This window comes from Peromyscus californicus, unplaced genomic scaffold (genome assembly GCF_007827085.1).
Source record: "Peromyscus californicus insignis strain IS unplaced genomic scaffold, ASM782708v3 Scaffold_5__1_contigs__length_169319896, whole genome shotgun sequence".
Taxonomy (NCBI): Eukaryota; Metazoa; Chordata; class Mammalia; order Rodentia; family Cricetidae; genus Peromyscus; species Peromyscus californicus.
Genome location: NW_026294573.1, coordinates 135,604,603 through 135,617,432, shown reverse-complemented (window position 1 = coordinate 135,617,432; position 12,830 = coordinate 135,604,603). Strand labels below are relative to the sequence as shown.

The following is a 12,830-nucleotide window of genomic DNA, read 5'->3' as shown; positions in this document are numbered from 1 at the left end:
CGCTGTAGTAGATTAAAACACATAGGAGCCTATGTGTTAGGTGAACACTACCCCATTTAGGTAAGGTCTTGCCACTGCAGATTTGAGTGTGTAGATTTGTGTATCCATGGGATCAGTTCTTCAAGAATAAAGAAGAAAGATGACTGTAATACTAAAATATTGTGTTGTGTATACAGCCACAGTTAGTTTTTATGCTAATACTGAAAATTAAATGCAACAAACAAGTTTAGATCATATAAGCAAATCATGGAGTTCAAAATATTTTACACAAGGGGAATGTGTATAATGACCAATCCCAAAGTTATGTTGCTAAGAACACTGACTCTTAGTTCTTTTTTGTTTGTTTATTGATTTGTGATTTGTGTGTGTTGGGCTGTTGTGTGGATGTCAGAGGAAAGAGACAGTATTTTCTCTCTTACCATGTGGGTCGGTGCTGAGCTCTTGATAGGTGTGGCTACAGATGTCTTTCTGAGACATTTTACTAGCCTAGAATTGTTTAAGCAATTAGTTGTGTAAGCTTAAGTTTTAGTAGTGTGCTCAGTGAGGGTCAACTTAGTTTCTAGTTGGAACTTGAGTTTTGTATATACAGGGTTTTGTTGTTTATAGAAGAAAAAGTTCACTGTGGGCTCACAGTCTGAGAAGGTGAGTTTGACCATCGTGACAGGAAGCATGGCAGCTGGCAGGTAAACATGGCATTGGAGTTTACATTCTGGTCCATAAGCAGGAGGCAGACAATTGCCATTTTTAATTTTTTCTTTTTAATCATGCTTCTTTGTATGGATTCTTGTCTGTTCCTTTTTAGGGTAGCATTTTCATACCTCCCTTCTTGATATTTAGTCGTCTTATATGTTGAGATTTTAAAAGATAATTTGTTGAATGACTACATAAGGACTGGGTTTTATGCATAGTCTGACTACATAGTAGTTTTTAGAACATTGGATGAGTGATCTCATATACTTCTTGACTTTTGCAAAAAGCCATAGATTTGGAAAAACTGGGTAGCTTACTAAGCCAGGACTGTAATTATATATATGCTGGGTTACTTGGTTCGCGTGTGCACGTGCGTGCATGCGTGCGTGCATGCGTGCGTGCGTGCGTGCGTGCGTGCTTGTGTGTGTGTCTGTGTGTGTGTCTGTCTGTGTGTGTGTGTGTGTGTGTGTGTGTGTGTGTGTGTCTGTGTTTTAATGTGTAAGGGTATTTTGCCTGCTTGTATGTCTGTGCACCAGCCACTTGAGTGTCTGGTCCCCTTAGAGGCCAGAAGAATCCCCTGGAACTGGGATTAAAGACAGTTAAGAGCCTCAGTGTGGATGCTGGCAATCAAACACAGGTCTTCAACAAGAGCAGCCAGTGCTCTAAACTGCTGAACCATCTCTCCAGTGATACTTTAAAAAAAAAAAAGGAACGTTTTTGTCTTATTTTGAGATTAGTGTCAGGCTTGCTTGGAATTGTGTGGTTCTGGCTGGCCTGGAACAGACTTCTAGCTATCCTCCTGCACCTGCTTCTTGGGTACTGAGATTAGAGACATATCCCACCATGTCCACTTTAAACAGACTCACAAGAAAAAGACAATTTAACTTTGGATCGTCTTATTTTGACAAATAATATTCTGTGAATGCTCTTTGAGCCATTTGGTTTTTTTATTTCATAGTTGGGATACTTAGTCCTCACATCATTTATGCCTCAAAAAATCATTGACTGTCTATTGTGTGTGTTGGATATTACTGTAGTATTTAAAGAAAAGTATTAACCAAGTATGGTAGCTATCATCTGTTATCCTACCACTTTTAAGGTAGAGGCAAGGAGGATTATGAGTTTGAGGCTGGCCTGTGTTACAAGGTAAGACCTTATTTCAGACAAACAAACAAAGTTTGCCAAACAAATTTTCTACTGTCATTTGCTATACAATTTGGGCAATGTAAGGTACTTGGCAGCAGCAAAAAAAGGTATAGCAGACCATTTATGCTGGGATATAGATGTGACTGTTAGAATCTGAAGTTTGGACTGTAAGTGGTTATATATATGATTTATTTATTTATTACATATAGTGTTCTGTCCGCACACCAGAAGAGGGCACCAGATCTCCTTATAGATGGTTGTGAGCCACCATGTGGTTGCTGGGAATTGAACTCAGGACCTCTGGAAGAGCAGCCAGTGCTCTTAACCTCTGAGCCATCTCTCCAGCCCCCCATTTATATATTGAGAGTTAGAAATTTAATTTTTTTAAAAAATAGAAATTTAACAGATATGTATTGTCAGCATAAATTTCTGTCCCGTGAGCCGCTCCCAAATAAACGGCACAGAAACTTTATGAATTATAAATGCTCGACCAATAGCTCAAGCTTGTTACTAGCTAACTCTTACATTTTATATTAATTCATATTTCTTATCTGTGTTTTGCCACGTGGCTTGGTACCTTTTCTCAGTACAGCATGTCCATCTTGCTTCTCTCAGTGTCTGTTCAAGACTCCTCTGACTCCGCCCTTTTTCTTCCCATCATTCTCAGTTTTACTCTCCTGCTTAACTTTATCCTGTTCAGCTATTGGCCAATCAGCTTCCATGACAGTGATTATATTCACACAGTGTATAGGAATGTTCACACATTTCCCCTTTTTTCTGTTTTTTTTTGGGGGGGGGCGGGGTTTGAGACAGAATTTCTCTGTGTAGTTTTGGTGCCTGTCCTGGATCTTGCTCTGTAGACGAGGCTGGCCTCAAACTCACAGAGATCTGCCTGGCTCTGCCTCCCGAGTGCTGGGATTAAAGGCATGCGCCACCACCGCCTGGCCGCATTTCCCCCTTTTTCAAATCTTCATAGTGAACTAAAGGACTATTCCACAACAGTGTATTGATAAGGACGTTTTCTTTTCCCTTCCCAGACCCTCTTAATAAAGCTATTTACTTCAGGGACCTTCTGGAAAAGAAACATTTCAGTGATTTTTATAACTTTGAGTTAGATTGTACAACATTGATCTTTGTAAAATTTTAATATGACAGTATTAAACACAACAAGTAAATTTTTTTTTTATGGTGGTGTTAAGGATTGAAGCAAGGGCCTTGTGCATGCTGGACAAGTATTCTTCTAATAAGCTTCATTTTCCACCTACTAAATGGATGTTAGTTAAAGACAACAAACTTCTGTCTTGCTTACACAGAATATTGTATTTCTCATACTGTGCCTTGTCTAAACTGTGGGGCAGGGGATCGAAGTAAAACCTTTCCATTACCAGACACAACTGTGGTTTTCTGAAGCTATGTCATGGCCACCTAAAGCATAGCATCCAGGGTTAAAATAACAGGTGAGATAGAGACAGCTTGTCTGTTTGGTGCTGGAGTGTGAACTCAAGGCCTTGAACATGTTAGGTAAACTACCCACCATTGCACTATACATCTAGCCCAGAAATAGTTTTTAAAAGACTTGGTGGTGTGAGCACCAAGGCAGAGAGAAGGGGTCTGTGGATATGGCAGCTTTAGGAAGAGATTGTATGATAGAAGAGAATGTCTGTGACAGAAGCTGAGTAATCCTGATCTGACTGTGACAGAAGACTTATATACCTAGTCCCCTCAGAGTGTTATTGCCACAGAGCTGGTGTCCTCCACGTTTTTTTCTAAACCAAAGATGGTACACCACTTAAATCAGATAGTCTGAGTTTTGTCTGCTTCCCTACGGCTGGCTTGAGGACACACATACTTTACCTTATAAACTCTTGAGTAGGTAGGTACCAACCAGTCAAAGTAATATTCTCTCTCTCTCTCTCTCTCTCTCTCTCTCTCTCTGTGTGTGTGTGTGTGTGTGTGTGTGTGTGTGTGTGTGTGTGTGTGTGTGTGTGTGTGTTTAAACTAGAAGACTGGGTATTATCTGAGAATAAGAGCATCTTGAATACCTCTTATGTTGGTTGGGTGTTGATGCATAGTGGAAATTTGATTTGTATGTTTCTGTACATATATGCTTATAGGAGGCTGGTATTTTTATTTCAGTTACTATTGTTTGTTTTTATAAAGTGTATTTATTTTTCAAACATTGCATTGGATACAGGGTGGTGACAGCCCCTTTCTATTAGACATTACTAGGTATTTGTATTTCTGCTTATGTTCATGGATTGGCTACAAATGGTTTGCTAAGAACTAATACATGATTTAAGAACATGTTGATTCTCCTTGAGATCTTCCAGGAAAGAAAACTTGTAAGTTCAATCTTAAAGAATTGAAAGATGTTTATTTTGAGACAGGGTCTTCCTGTGTAGCCCTAGCTAACCTGGAACTCACTGTCTTACTATGTAGACCAAACTGTCCTCAAATTCATGGAAATCTACCTGCCTCTGCTGTGACTAAAGGTGTGTATCACCATGCCTGGCTTTCAGAGTGTTCTGTACATTAGCATGAGTAAAGATGGCCAGTAAGTGTGGGGAAGAATTAGTTTTTTTTCCTATTACAAATAACAGGGGGTATTATGTAGCACATATTTAATATATACACCTAAAGAACAGACACTGTGCTGGTTCATGTAGACCCAGTTCATTCCAGTGGGCTTTTAGGAGATGCGTTTGCTTTTGAGAAATCATTCCTTTAGTTATATCAAAAAACAAGTAAACAGGCCAATTTATTGAAGAAAACTTCTACTGATATCATTTTTGTCCTGTAGGTAAGGGTAGGAACCTGGAATTTTTTGTAAGCTTTGCTTTTATGTCACAATTATTTTTATTATTGCTTTTTAAAAAAAATTTTTAAACACAAATGAGAAACAAAAACCTGGCTGTAGACTGTGTCTCAGTAGCTTCTTTCAGTTTCCACCTTGTTTTAGCTAGACTTTTGCCTTCCCTTTTTATTCTTATTTGGCACTACAAGGAATATATTATCTAATTTTGAGAAGAGGGCTGGAAGTCAAAATACTTTCCTCATTGTCCAGCCTGGAAATGTCAGAAGAGGGATTTGAACCGAATATGTTAACCTTGTTCCTTACCAGTCAGTTGTTTTTATGTCTTTTGGGGGACAAATTTTAACCAGGGAGGTAGCAGGCATAGTGGTATATTTCTGTAATTCCAGCTTTCCTCGGGCTGAGGCAGGGAGAGATCACAAGTTCAAGATCAGAGCCTGTCTCAAAATAAAAAAATGTAAACATAACCAGGAAGAAATATTTCTGTAAAAGTGGACTGTCTTATAAGACTGTTGTTAATCCAGTACGTAGAGGTACATGTCATATTTGCATTATTTTCTCTCTAAACACTCCCTCAACATTTCTCTGCACATCTGTGATTATGTTATTTATTGGGGGATGGCAGGAGACCAAGTTTGTGTCTTAGGCTGGCTTGGAGCTTACAACAGTTCTCTTGCTTCAGTCTACCCTGTGCTGAGATTGTAGGCATGAGTCATCACACCTGTCTGTGTTTATGTTATGTGTATTGTTCTTTTACAGAATTATTAGCCTTACTAAAAACTATCCCGTGTTTTTCTACAATATTTATACTGGAAGAATGAATAACTGCTCATTTATTATTAATGATAATGGTAAAGTATCTTTTATATACTTTAAACACATTGGAAAATTGTTTCCTTTTGCAGGGAGGGATTGAGATAGGGTCTTTGTGTATCCCTAGATATCCTAGAACTCACTATGTAGGCCAGATTGGCTTTGAACTTGAAGAGAATTTGCTGAGATTAAAGGCAAGCACCCCCATGCCTGGCCATAATTTCCTTAGCATGGGTCCGAATGGGTAGCAGCGCTCATTCTGGTGCGTTCAAAGGACAGTATAATAGAAATTCAATATCTGGCATTGTAGATTTTCCTGGCTTTGTGCTTGTTAATCCTGGTATTTCTATTGATGCAGTTTAAAAAATAATACTAGAAATAGTATTATTACTGGGTTAAGGAAGATCTGAATTTATAAGATCTTTGCTTTCTAAAGGTTATAATTACTTATAATACATTGATCCCTTCCTTGTAAATGTTGAATATGATTAAAATGATTTTCTCCTTTTTATGTTTTATTGTGGAAATTTGAAAATGCACAAAGTATATTTAGTGAACCTTCTGTATCTTTTTTACTTGTTGGGGAGTACCATTCAACATTAAATATATCTACAGTTCAACAAAATTCATTTCTGCTAACCTTTCTTGTTTCTTTTTTTCATCATTTGTTTTCATTAGGCAGTAGTTTAAGTCAAGTATCATCTTACATATTAGTTTTTCAGAGTTTATTTTGTCCTAACTACTGTGCCTGCCATTATCAACCAAACAAAAGTGAGTTTATAAATACTGTTTTAATTAAATGTGTATTAGGTATGCATGATGCTGATGCTTATGAAGGACAGAGGCAGTTGTTCCCTCAAGAGCTTGAGTTAGGGGCCACCACCCAATGTGGTGCTGGGAGCTGAGCTCAGGTCCCCTGGAAGAGCAGCAGTAGGAGCTCTTAACCCCTGAGCAACCTCCCTAGCCTTCAGTCTAACAAAATTTTTAACATTTTTTTTGGATGATGAAGGTTTGTGCTGGGAATCAAACAAATGACTCCATGCACCCTGGGCAAGAATTCCATGGTGACAAGCTTCCAACTTGAAATTCTTTAGTACCTAGCTCAGGCTTAGGTTTTTATATTTATCTAAAAATTGGCTTTTATTAGTTGCTTTGATTATTTCAGCCTCCCCCCTTACCCCTAGACAGATCTATACATGCATTTATTATTTTTTAATTTATTTTTACTTATTAAAAGCTTTCTTTTATTTTGGAAACAATTTGTTGAAGAACCTAGGTTGATGTCTTAGGGAATGGTCATCATTTTGTATTCTGTTGATTGTTTTCTTACAATGATTAGTTTTTAATCTACTCTGCATTTACTGTATGGCTGATAGGTGTGGAATCTTAATTTTGTGGAGTAGGCAAGAAACTATAACTGTATCCAGTTAAATCATTTAAGATGCTTACATTAGCATGCCCTGCTTAGAGTGAGTGCCGAGTGATCTCTGAAAGTCATATCTTTCAACCTTCCTTGCCCATTAGAAGAATCTGTCAGAATTTCCCTGATTGTTTTAATTAATTCATTTATATATGTATTGCATTTACGTGCCACAGTCCAAGTGTGTAGAAGTGAAAGGACAACTTTGTTGGAGTTGGTTCTCCCTACCTTTACATAGTTCCAGAGATTGAACCATGTTGATTGCAGATCTGTTACTTTAGTGCGAAATGACTATCCCTGTATTTCATCTGTACCATTGTTGGTGTTTTTCTAGGTAAGTATTTTGTGTGTTACCAGCTAGTGGGTTATCCTGAAGCACTGTTCATGTAAGAAAAGGTAAAAGTTTAATTTTCTTTCTCTAGGTTTTTTTGTTTTGTTTTGTTTTGTTTTTCAAGACAGGGTTTCTCTGTGTAATTTTGGTGCCTGTCCTGGATCTCACTCTATAGACCAGGCTGGCCTCAAACTCAGAGATCCACTTGCCTCTGCCTCCCAAGTGCTGGGATTAAAGGCATGCGCCACCACCACCCGACTTCTCTAGTTTTTATTATGGGCTCTGAAACTAGTTTACCAAGATTTTTATTTATTTATTTTTATTTATTTTCATTTTTAAATTACATTATTTATTTTGTGTATGTGGTCAGAGGACACACAGCTTAATGTCTGTGGGAATCAGAAGACAACTTGTGGGAGTTGATTCTCTCCACCATGTTGATCCTGGAATTGATCTTGTGTTGTTGGGCTTGGTGGCAAGTGTCTTTATCTGCTTGGCTACCTCACTAGCCCCAGGATTTTTGTTTGTTTGTTTGTTTTTTAAGGTATTGTTAGAAACACACGAGTTTTTATGGATTTGAGGTTACTCAGTTTTTGCAATCATTTTTTTAATGATTAAACTGTGCCAATGAAAGCCATTATAATGTTGGTTTCTTTGTCCTTTTAGCATGGCCTTATTAGTTTTTCTTGCCCTACGGTGCATTTAGATGTGATTGGTACATTTTCTGCTTTAGACTTTTAAATTCAGCCCCTTTTAATAGCCCCTTTAGAAACCACCATGTGAATGTTCAGTGAGTTTTCTAGAGTTAGAAAAGGCACCAAAGACTGCCTTTCCTCCGGAGACTAACTACACTTACGTGGAATAGCTCACAAACTAAGAGAACACCATATGTAATTACAACTTTTACTGTAGCAAAGGATGCAAATTAAAATTAGGCTGTCGCTTCCAGAGCTGTGGTCTAGCAGCTTCAGAAGTCTGCCTGCACACTTTTCTGAATTACTCAGAAACCATAACTTTCCCTTCTCTCTCTCTTTTTTTTTTTTTTTTTTTTTTTTAAAGCATGCTTTCCCCCTAGCATTTTGGCACCAACTCTTCTAAAGCTTGCTACCTTGTTCTGTGGTTGCTTGTCTGCCATGTGACTTACCTCCACACTCACATAGTTTAAATGGCATGGCCCTTTCTTTCCTGCATCTTCCTCTTCCAGGCAGCCTCTGAGAATTACTTGCTGCCCTGGGATTGATTTATTTATTTATTTATTTATTTACTTTTCAAAACAGGGAAGGTAAGCGGAGATTAGAATCTGGAAAGGATTAAGACTGAGAATCACTGGCTGTTGTCTCCATCCTGTAGTACCTTCTGGTATCACAAAGTTGTAGCTGGAAGATTTCCTATGTCCCACCCAGACTGCAGTCAGGACAAATCTCTCTCACCTGCAATCCTGTAGCCGCTTCTAAAATAATCATTCAGAGGAGGCTTAATATTATTTACCAACTGTATGGTATACAGCAGGCTTCTTGCTAGCTAGTTCTTATAGCCTAACTCAACCCATAATTATTAATCTATGTATCACCATGTGTTCTGTGGCTTTACCTGCGTCCCATTACCTTACAAACTTGGATGATAATTTGGCATCTCCCTCACCAAAACTTCTTGTCTCTCTCTTGGATTACCTACCTGGCTATAACCTGACTCACCATAGGCCAGAGCAGCTTCTTTATTTACCAATCATAGCAACCCATATTCACACCATACAGAAGGACATCCAACAGCATAAAGTCTTCAGTTCCTTTAGAAATATTGGTTACTTGAAGCCTATTCAGTGTGAAATTGCAGGAGACTGAAGATGATTTGATAAATGTCGAGATCAGAGATCAGACCTTTTCAGATAAGATTGCTTCTTCACAGCAGCGGGTACTGTGGGTACGTAAGGCTGTTTTTGCTGCCTTGCTTTTGTTGACACTGTGAAAAATACATCCTGGAAAGGATTATATGCCCTGTTGATACTATCATTTCCAGAGTAATCTTCCCCCATCACTCTGTGGTTGAACCAGGACCTTGGGCAAGTACCCTACTACTGAGCTACATTTCCAGCCCTGCCCTTTTACTTCCTTATGTATTATGTGTGTCCCGTCCCCCCCCACCACCAAAAACGTTGTTTGTTTTGGAACTTTTCTTGTTATTGTTTTTGGGTTTTGTTTTTGTTTTTTTAATAGCATTAGCTATTGATCATGGGACCTTACAGTGCTGGAAATGCAAGTGCATGAGTGCCAATTTTCCCAGTCCTGGCTGCTATTTTTGATTGAAATTATGTAGCAAACTCACTTCAGTTCAGTCTCTAGGATTTTTATTTGCTGCATTTCTAACTAAGCAGGCCAGGTAACTTCTGAATCTTTTTTCATTTGCAAATAGAAACAACAGTAATACTGTCTTACATGTGATAAATGAGGCAGTGTATGTAAAGCTATTTAGCATAGAGACAGTGTATATAAAGCTATTTAGCATAGTGATTGTAACAGTCTTGGTGGGAGCAATGATTGCTAACTTTATGTACCACATTCTTGGATGTGGGGATAATTAAAAGCATTTGTGGCCAAAAACATGCACTGACAGTTTTTAGACTACACATATTGGTGGAGCCTTATTATGTGACTTGGTTTCTCTCTGTTGTTCTTGGGCAGGACTTTGTCAGCTGCAGTTTATGGGATGTAGAGAATGATGGGGGTGCAAATTCAATAGGGAGCTTCTGAGTAAAGCTGCTGGTCTTGGAATTCACAGCAGTCATCTCTGATCCACCTCCTCAAAGCACTAGTCTTAGAGCTGTAAAACAGTGCATGAAAACATAGGCTTCCATGTCTGAGTGGATCACGAGTTGCTTCTCAATCTTTTTTTTTAAACATTATTTATTTATTTATTATGTATACAGTGTTCTGTCTGCATGTGTGCCTGCAGGCCAGAAGAGGGCACCAGATCTCATTACAGATGGTTGTGAGCCACCATGTGGTTGTTGGGAATTGAACTTAGGACCTCTGGAAGAACAGCTAGCACTCTCAACCTCTGAGCCATCTCTCCAGCCCCACTTCTCAACATATCTTGAGAAGCTGTTACACTTGAGCTAAATAGTAAATGCCTGTCACCTATGTGTATAAAGTATGAGGTAAAGTGTGTGTGTGTGTGTGTGTGTGTGTGTGTGTGTGTGTGTGTGTGTGTGTGTATGTGTGTGTGTGTGTGTGTGTATCTCTGTAGCCTTGCCTAAAGATGGAATTTTACAAGTACAGTGGAATTTATCTGTTTTGTTCTGGTGATTGAAATTCATAGTAGCTTATCTTGGTCATTGCAGTGTTATACTCTGTCTAATATAGCACCTGATGTGTTTAGTAGAGAAACTGTTAATGAGTAACAACTTCATTGGCAGTCAAAGATGGCATGTAAATATAAAATATCTTGTAAACAGGATATATTGCCTGATGGATAAAAGCAGCAAGTTTGTAGCATACTATAGTAGCTACAAGCTACTTGAATGTTTCAAGTCAGGAATTGTGGTTTGTTCCTGTAATCCCAGCACTTGAAGCTTGAGCCACACTTAGGGCCAGTTTAGACTGCATAGTGAGACCATTTCTCAACATCCAACAAACCAACAAAAATTGAGTGTTTTGGTATAGCAGTTTTACTTATGAAAAAAAAATCTGTCTTTTAGAAATAATCCTAAATACAAGAAGTAAGTATATTTTGTAAAATTAAACCCTGAGGGTTAATAAGTAAATACAATGTAGTCTTGAGGGAGAATGCTTTGTTAGGCATTAGTATTGATGACTGTGCAGCATTTGTGATAATATGAAAAATGGTTAAATGAAGGAAAGTGGTTCTAAGATCCATGATGGACTTCATAATGCTACAGAATCTTTTAAATGCTAACAATTACATGTTTTCTCTCTTCACAATGTTATAGCCTATAGGAGACCTTGTTCGTTGTTAACTTACAGACCCACATGTTATTTGCTGACAGCTACTTGCCATTCCTACTTTCTTTTCTTCATTCATCAAAAGACTTGTTATTATAAGTACATTTTAGTCAGTGTTAATGTGTTAACTTTTCTGTTCCTGTGATGAAATAACATGCCCCAAAACAACTTATAGATGAAAGTGTTTATTTTGGTCTATAGTTCCAGAGGGCTAAGAGTCTATCATGATGGTGAGGCATGGACAAACAGAAGCTGAGATCATATCTTCAAGAGTAACCTGGAAGAGGGGCAAGCTTATAAATTCTCAAAGTTATCCATTGATGGACTTCCTCTAGCAAGGCTACACCTCCTAAAAGTTCTGTAACCTCCCCCAAACAGTACCACCAATCAGGGATCAAGTATTCAAATATGTGAGCCTATGGGACATTTCTCATTTAAACTCCACCACATTCCATTCCCCAGCCCCATATGCTCATGGCTGTATCATAGAGCAAAATACCTTTAATCCAACTCCAAATGTCCCCATAGTCTTTCTCAGTCTCAACAATTTACAAGCCCAAAGTCTTGTAAGACTTAGGTGGCTCAGCCCGTCCAGCTTTGCTGTCTGCAACAGTTAGGTAGGTAAGTTACATGTTTATGTTGGGCCAAGCCAATTTCAAGTCTTTGCTTTGAAAAGCTCCCATTTTTAATAAAGTTGAAAAATATATGAGAAACATTTAATGTATATAGTGTATATAGTATGGAGTTTGCTGTCTTTAATATCTACCATAATTATTGAGGTCAAAAAAATGGAAGCCTTGGATTATGTAACTTTGAGTCAGCACTCATTAATTTATGATACTAACTCCTTAGTTTTCTTACTATAAAATAGCAATATGATCTTGATAGTGAAATTTTTTCCTGAAGATCAAATGAAAGTATTTACAGAAACACATAGAAAACTGGACATGGTAAAGACTGCCTATAATCCCAACATTGGAAATTCAAGACAGGAGAATAAATAAAGAGTTTGAGGGCAGTCTGTGCTATATCCTGATAGCCTGTTTCAAAAAAAAAAAAAAAAAACATGAAAGCGTATAGACTAGCTTCCTAGGATGTGGTAATACTTAAAGAATGGTAGCTGCTGCTATCAACTTATTGTAAAAAGGTTTTCATAGCAGGAGAGTCTGGATTCACTTAGTGTTTACAGCAAGGATTCTTTCTCTTTTGTCTTTGGTCCTGTGTGCCCCAGGCTGCCCTGTAATTTGCAGTTCTGCTCTGTGTACTGAATGTTTGTTGATTGAAGTCTACACTATTACAGCCTTGTGGCCTTGTAAGCCCATATCTTTGAAGGCAGTTGGTGGAAGATGGTGTATTAGAGATGAAGAAATCAGAGACAGATTGAGACTCTGTTGTAAACAAGGAGAATCTGATTTACTACAGTAAATAGGAGTAGGTAATCTATAAATATTTAAGTGTTAGAATTAATGGATAGATGTGCTAATGTTTGTGCCTGTTAGAAGCGCTAGATAGCATGTGATATACTAGGTAAATGTAGATTCAATAAGCAAAGAGAAGTGAATAACTAAAAGAAAAGCGAATTAAGAGTTGAGTTTTACAAAACCAGATTGAAGATATAGTATGAAATAAATTGGATATGTTGAGTTTCAGAAGGATTTT

At 37.9% G+C, this 12,830-nt stretch overlaps 1 protein-coding gene and 1 non-coding gene across 3 annotated transcripts in view; both read left to right on the top strand.

Annotated features, from left to right (window-relative positions):
- Positions 1 to 12,830, top strand: part of Rb1cc1 (RB1 inducible coiled-coil 1) — a 70,237-nt gene that overhangs the window by 10,700 nt on the left and 46,707 nt on the right. The window lies entirely within an intron of this gene.
- LOC128098069 (small nucleolar RNA SNORA8) lies at positions 5,697 to 5,821 on the top strand. Its single transcript, XR_008214101.1, has one exon. It is a non-coding gene; the product is annotated as a small nucleolar RNA SNORA8 (small nucleolar RNA).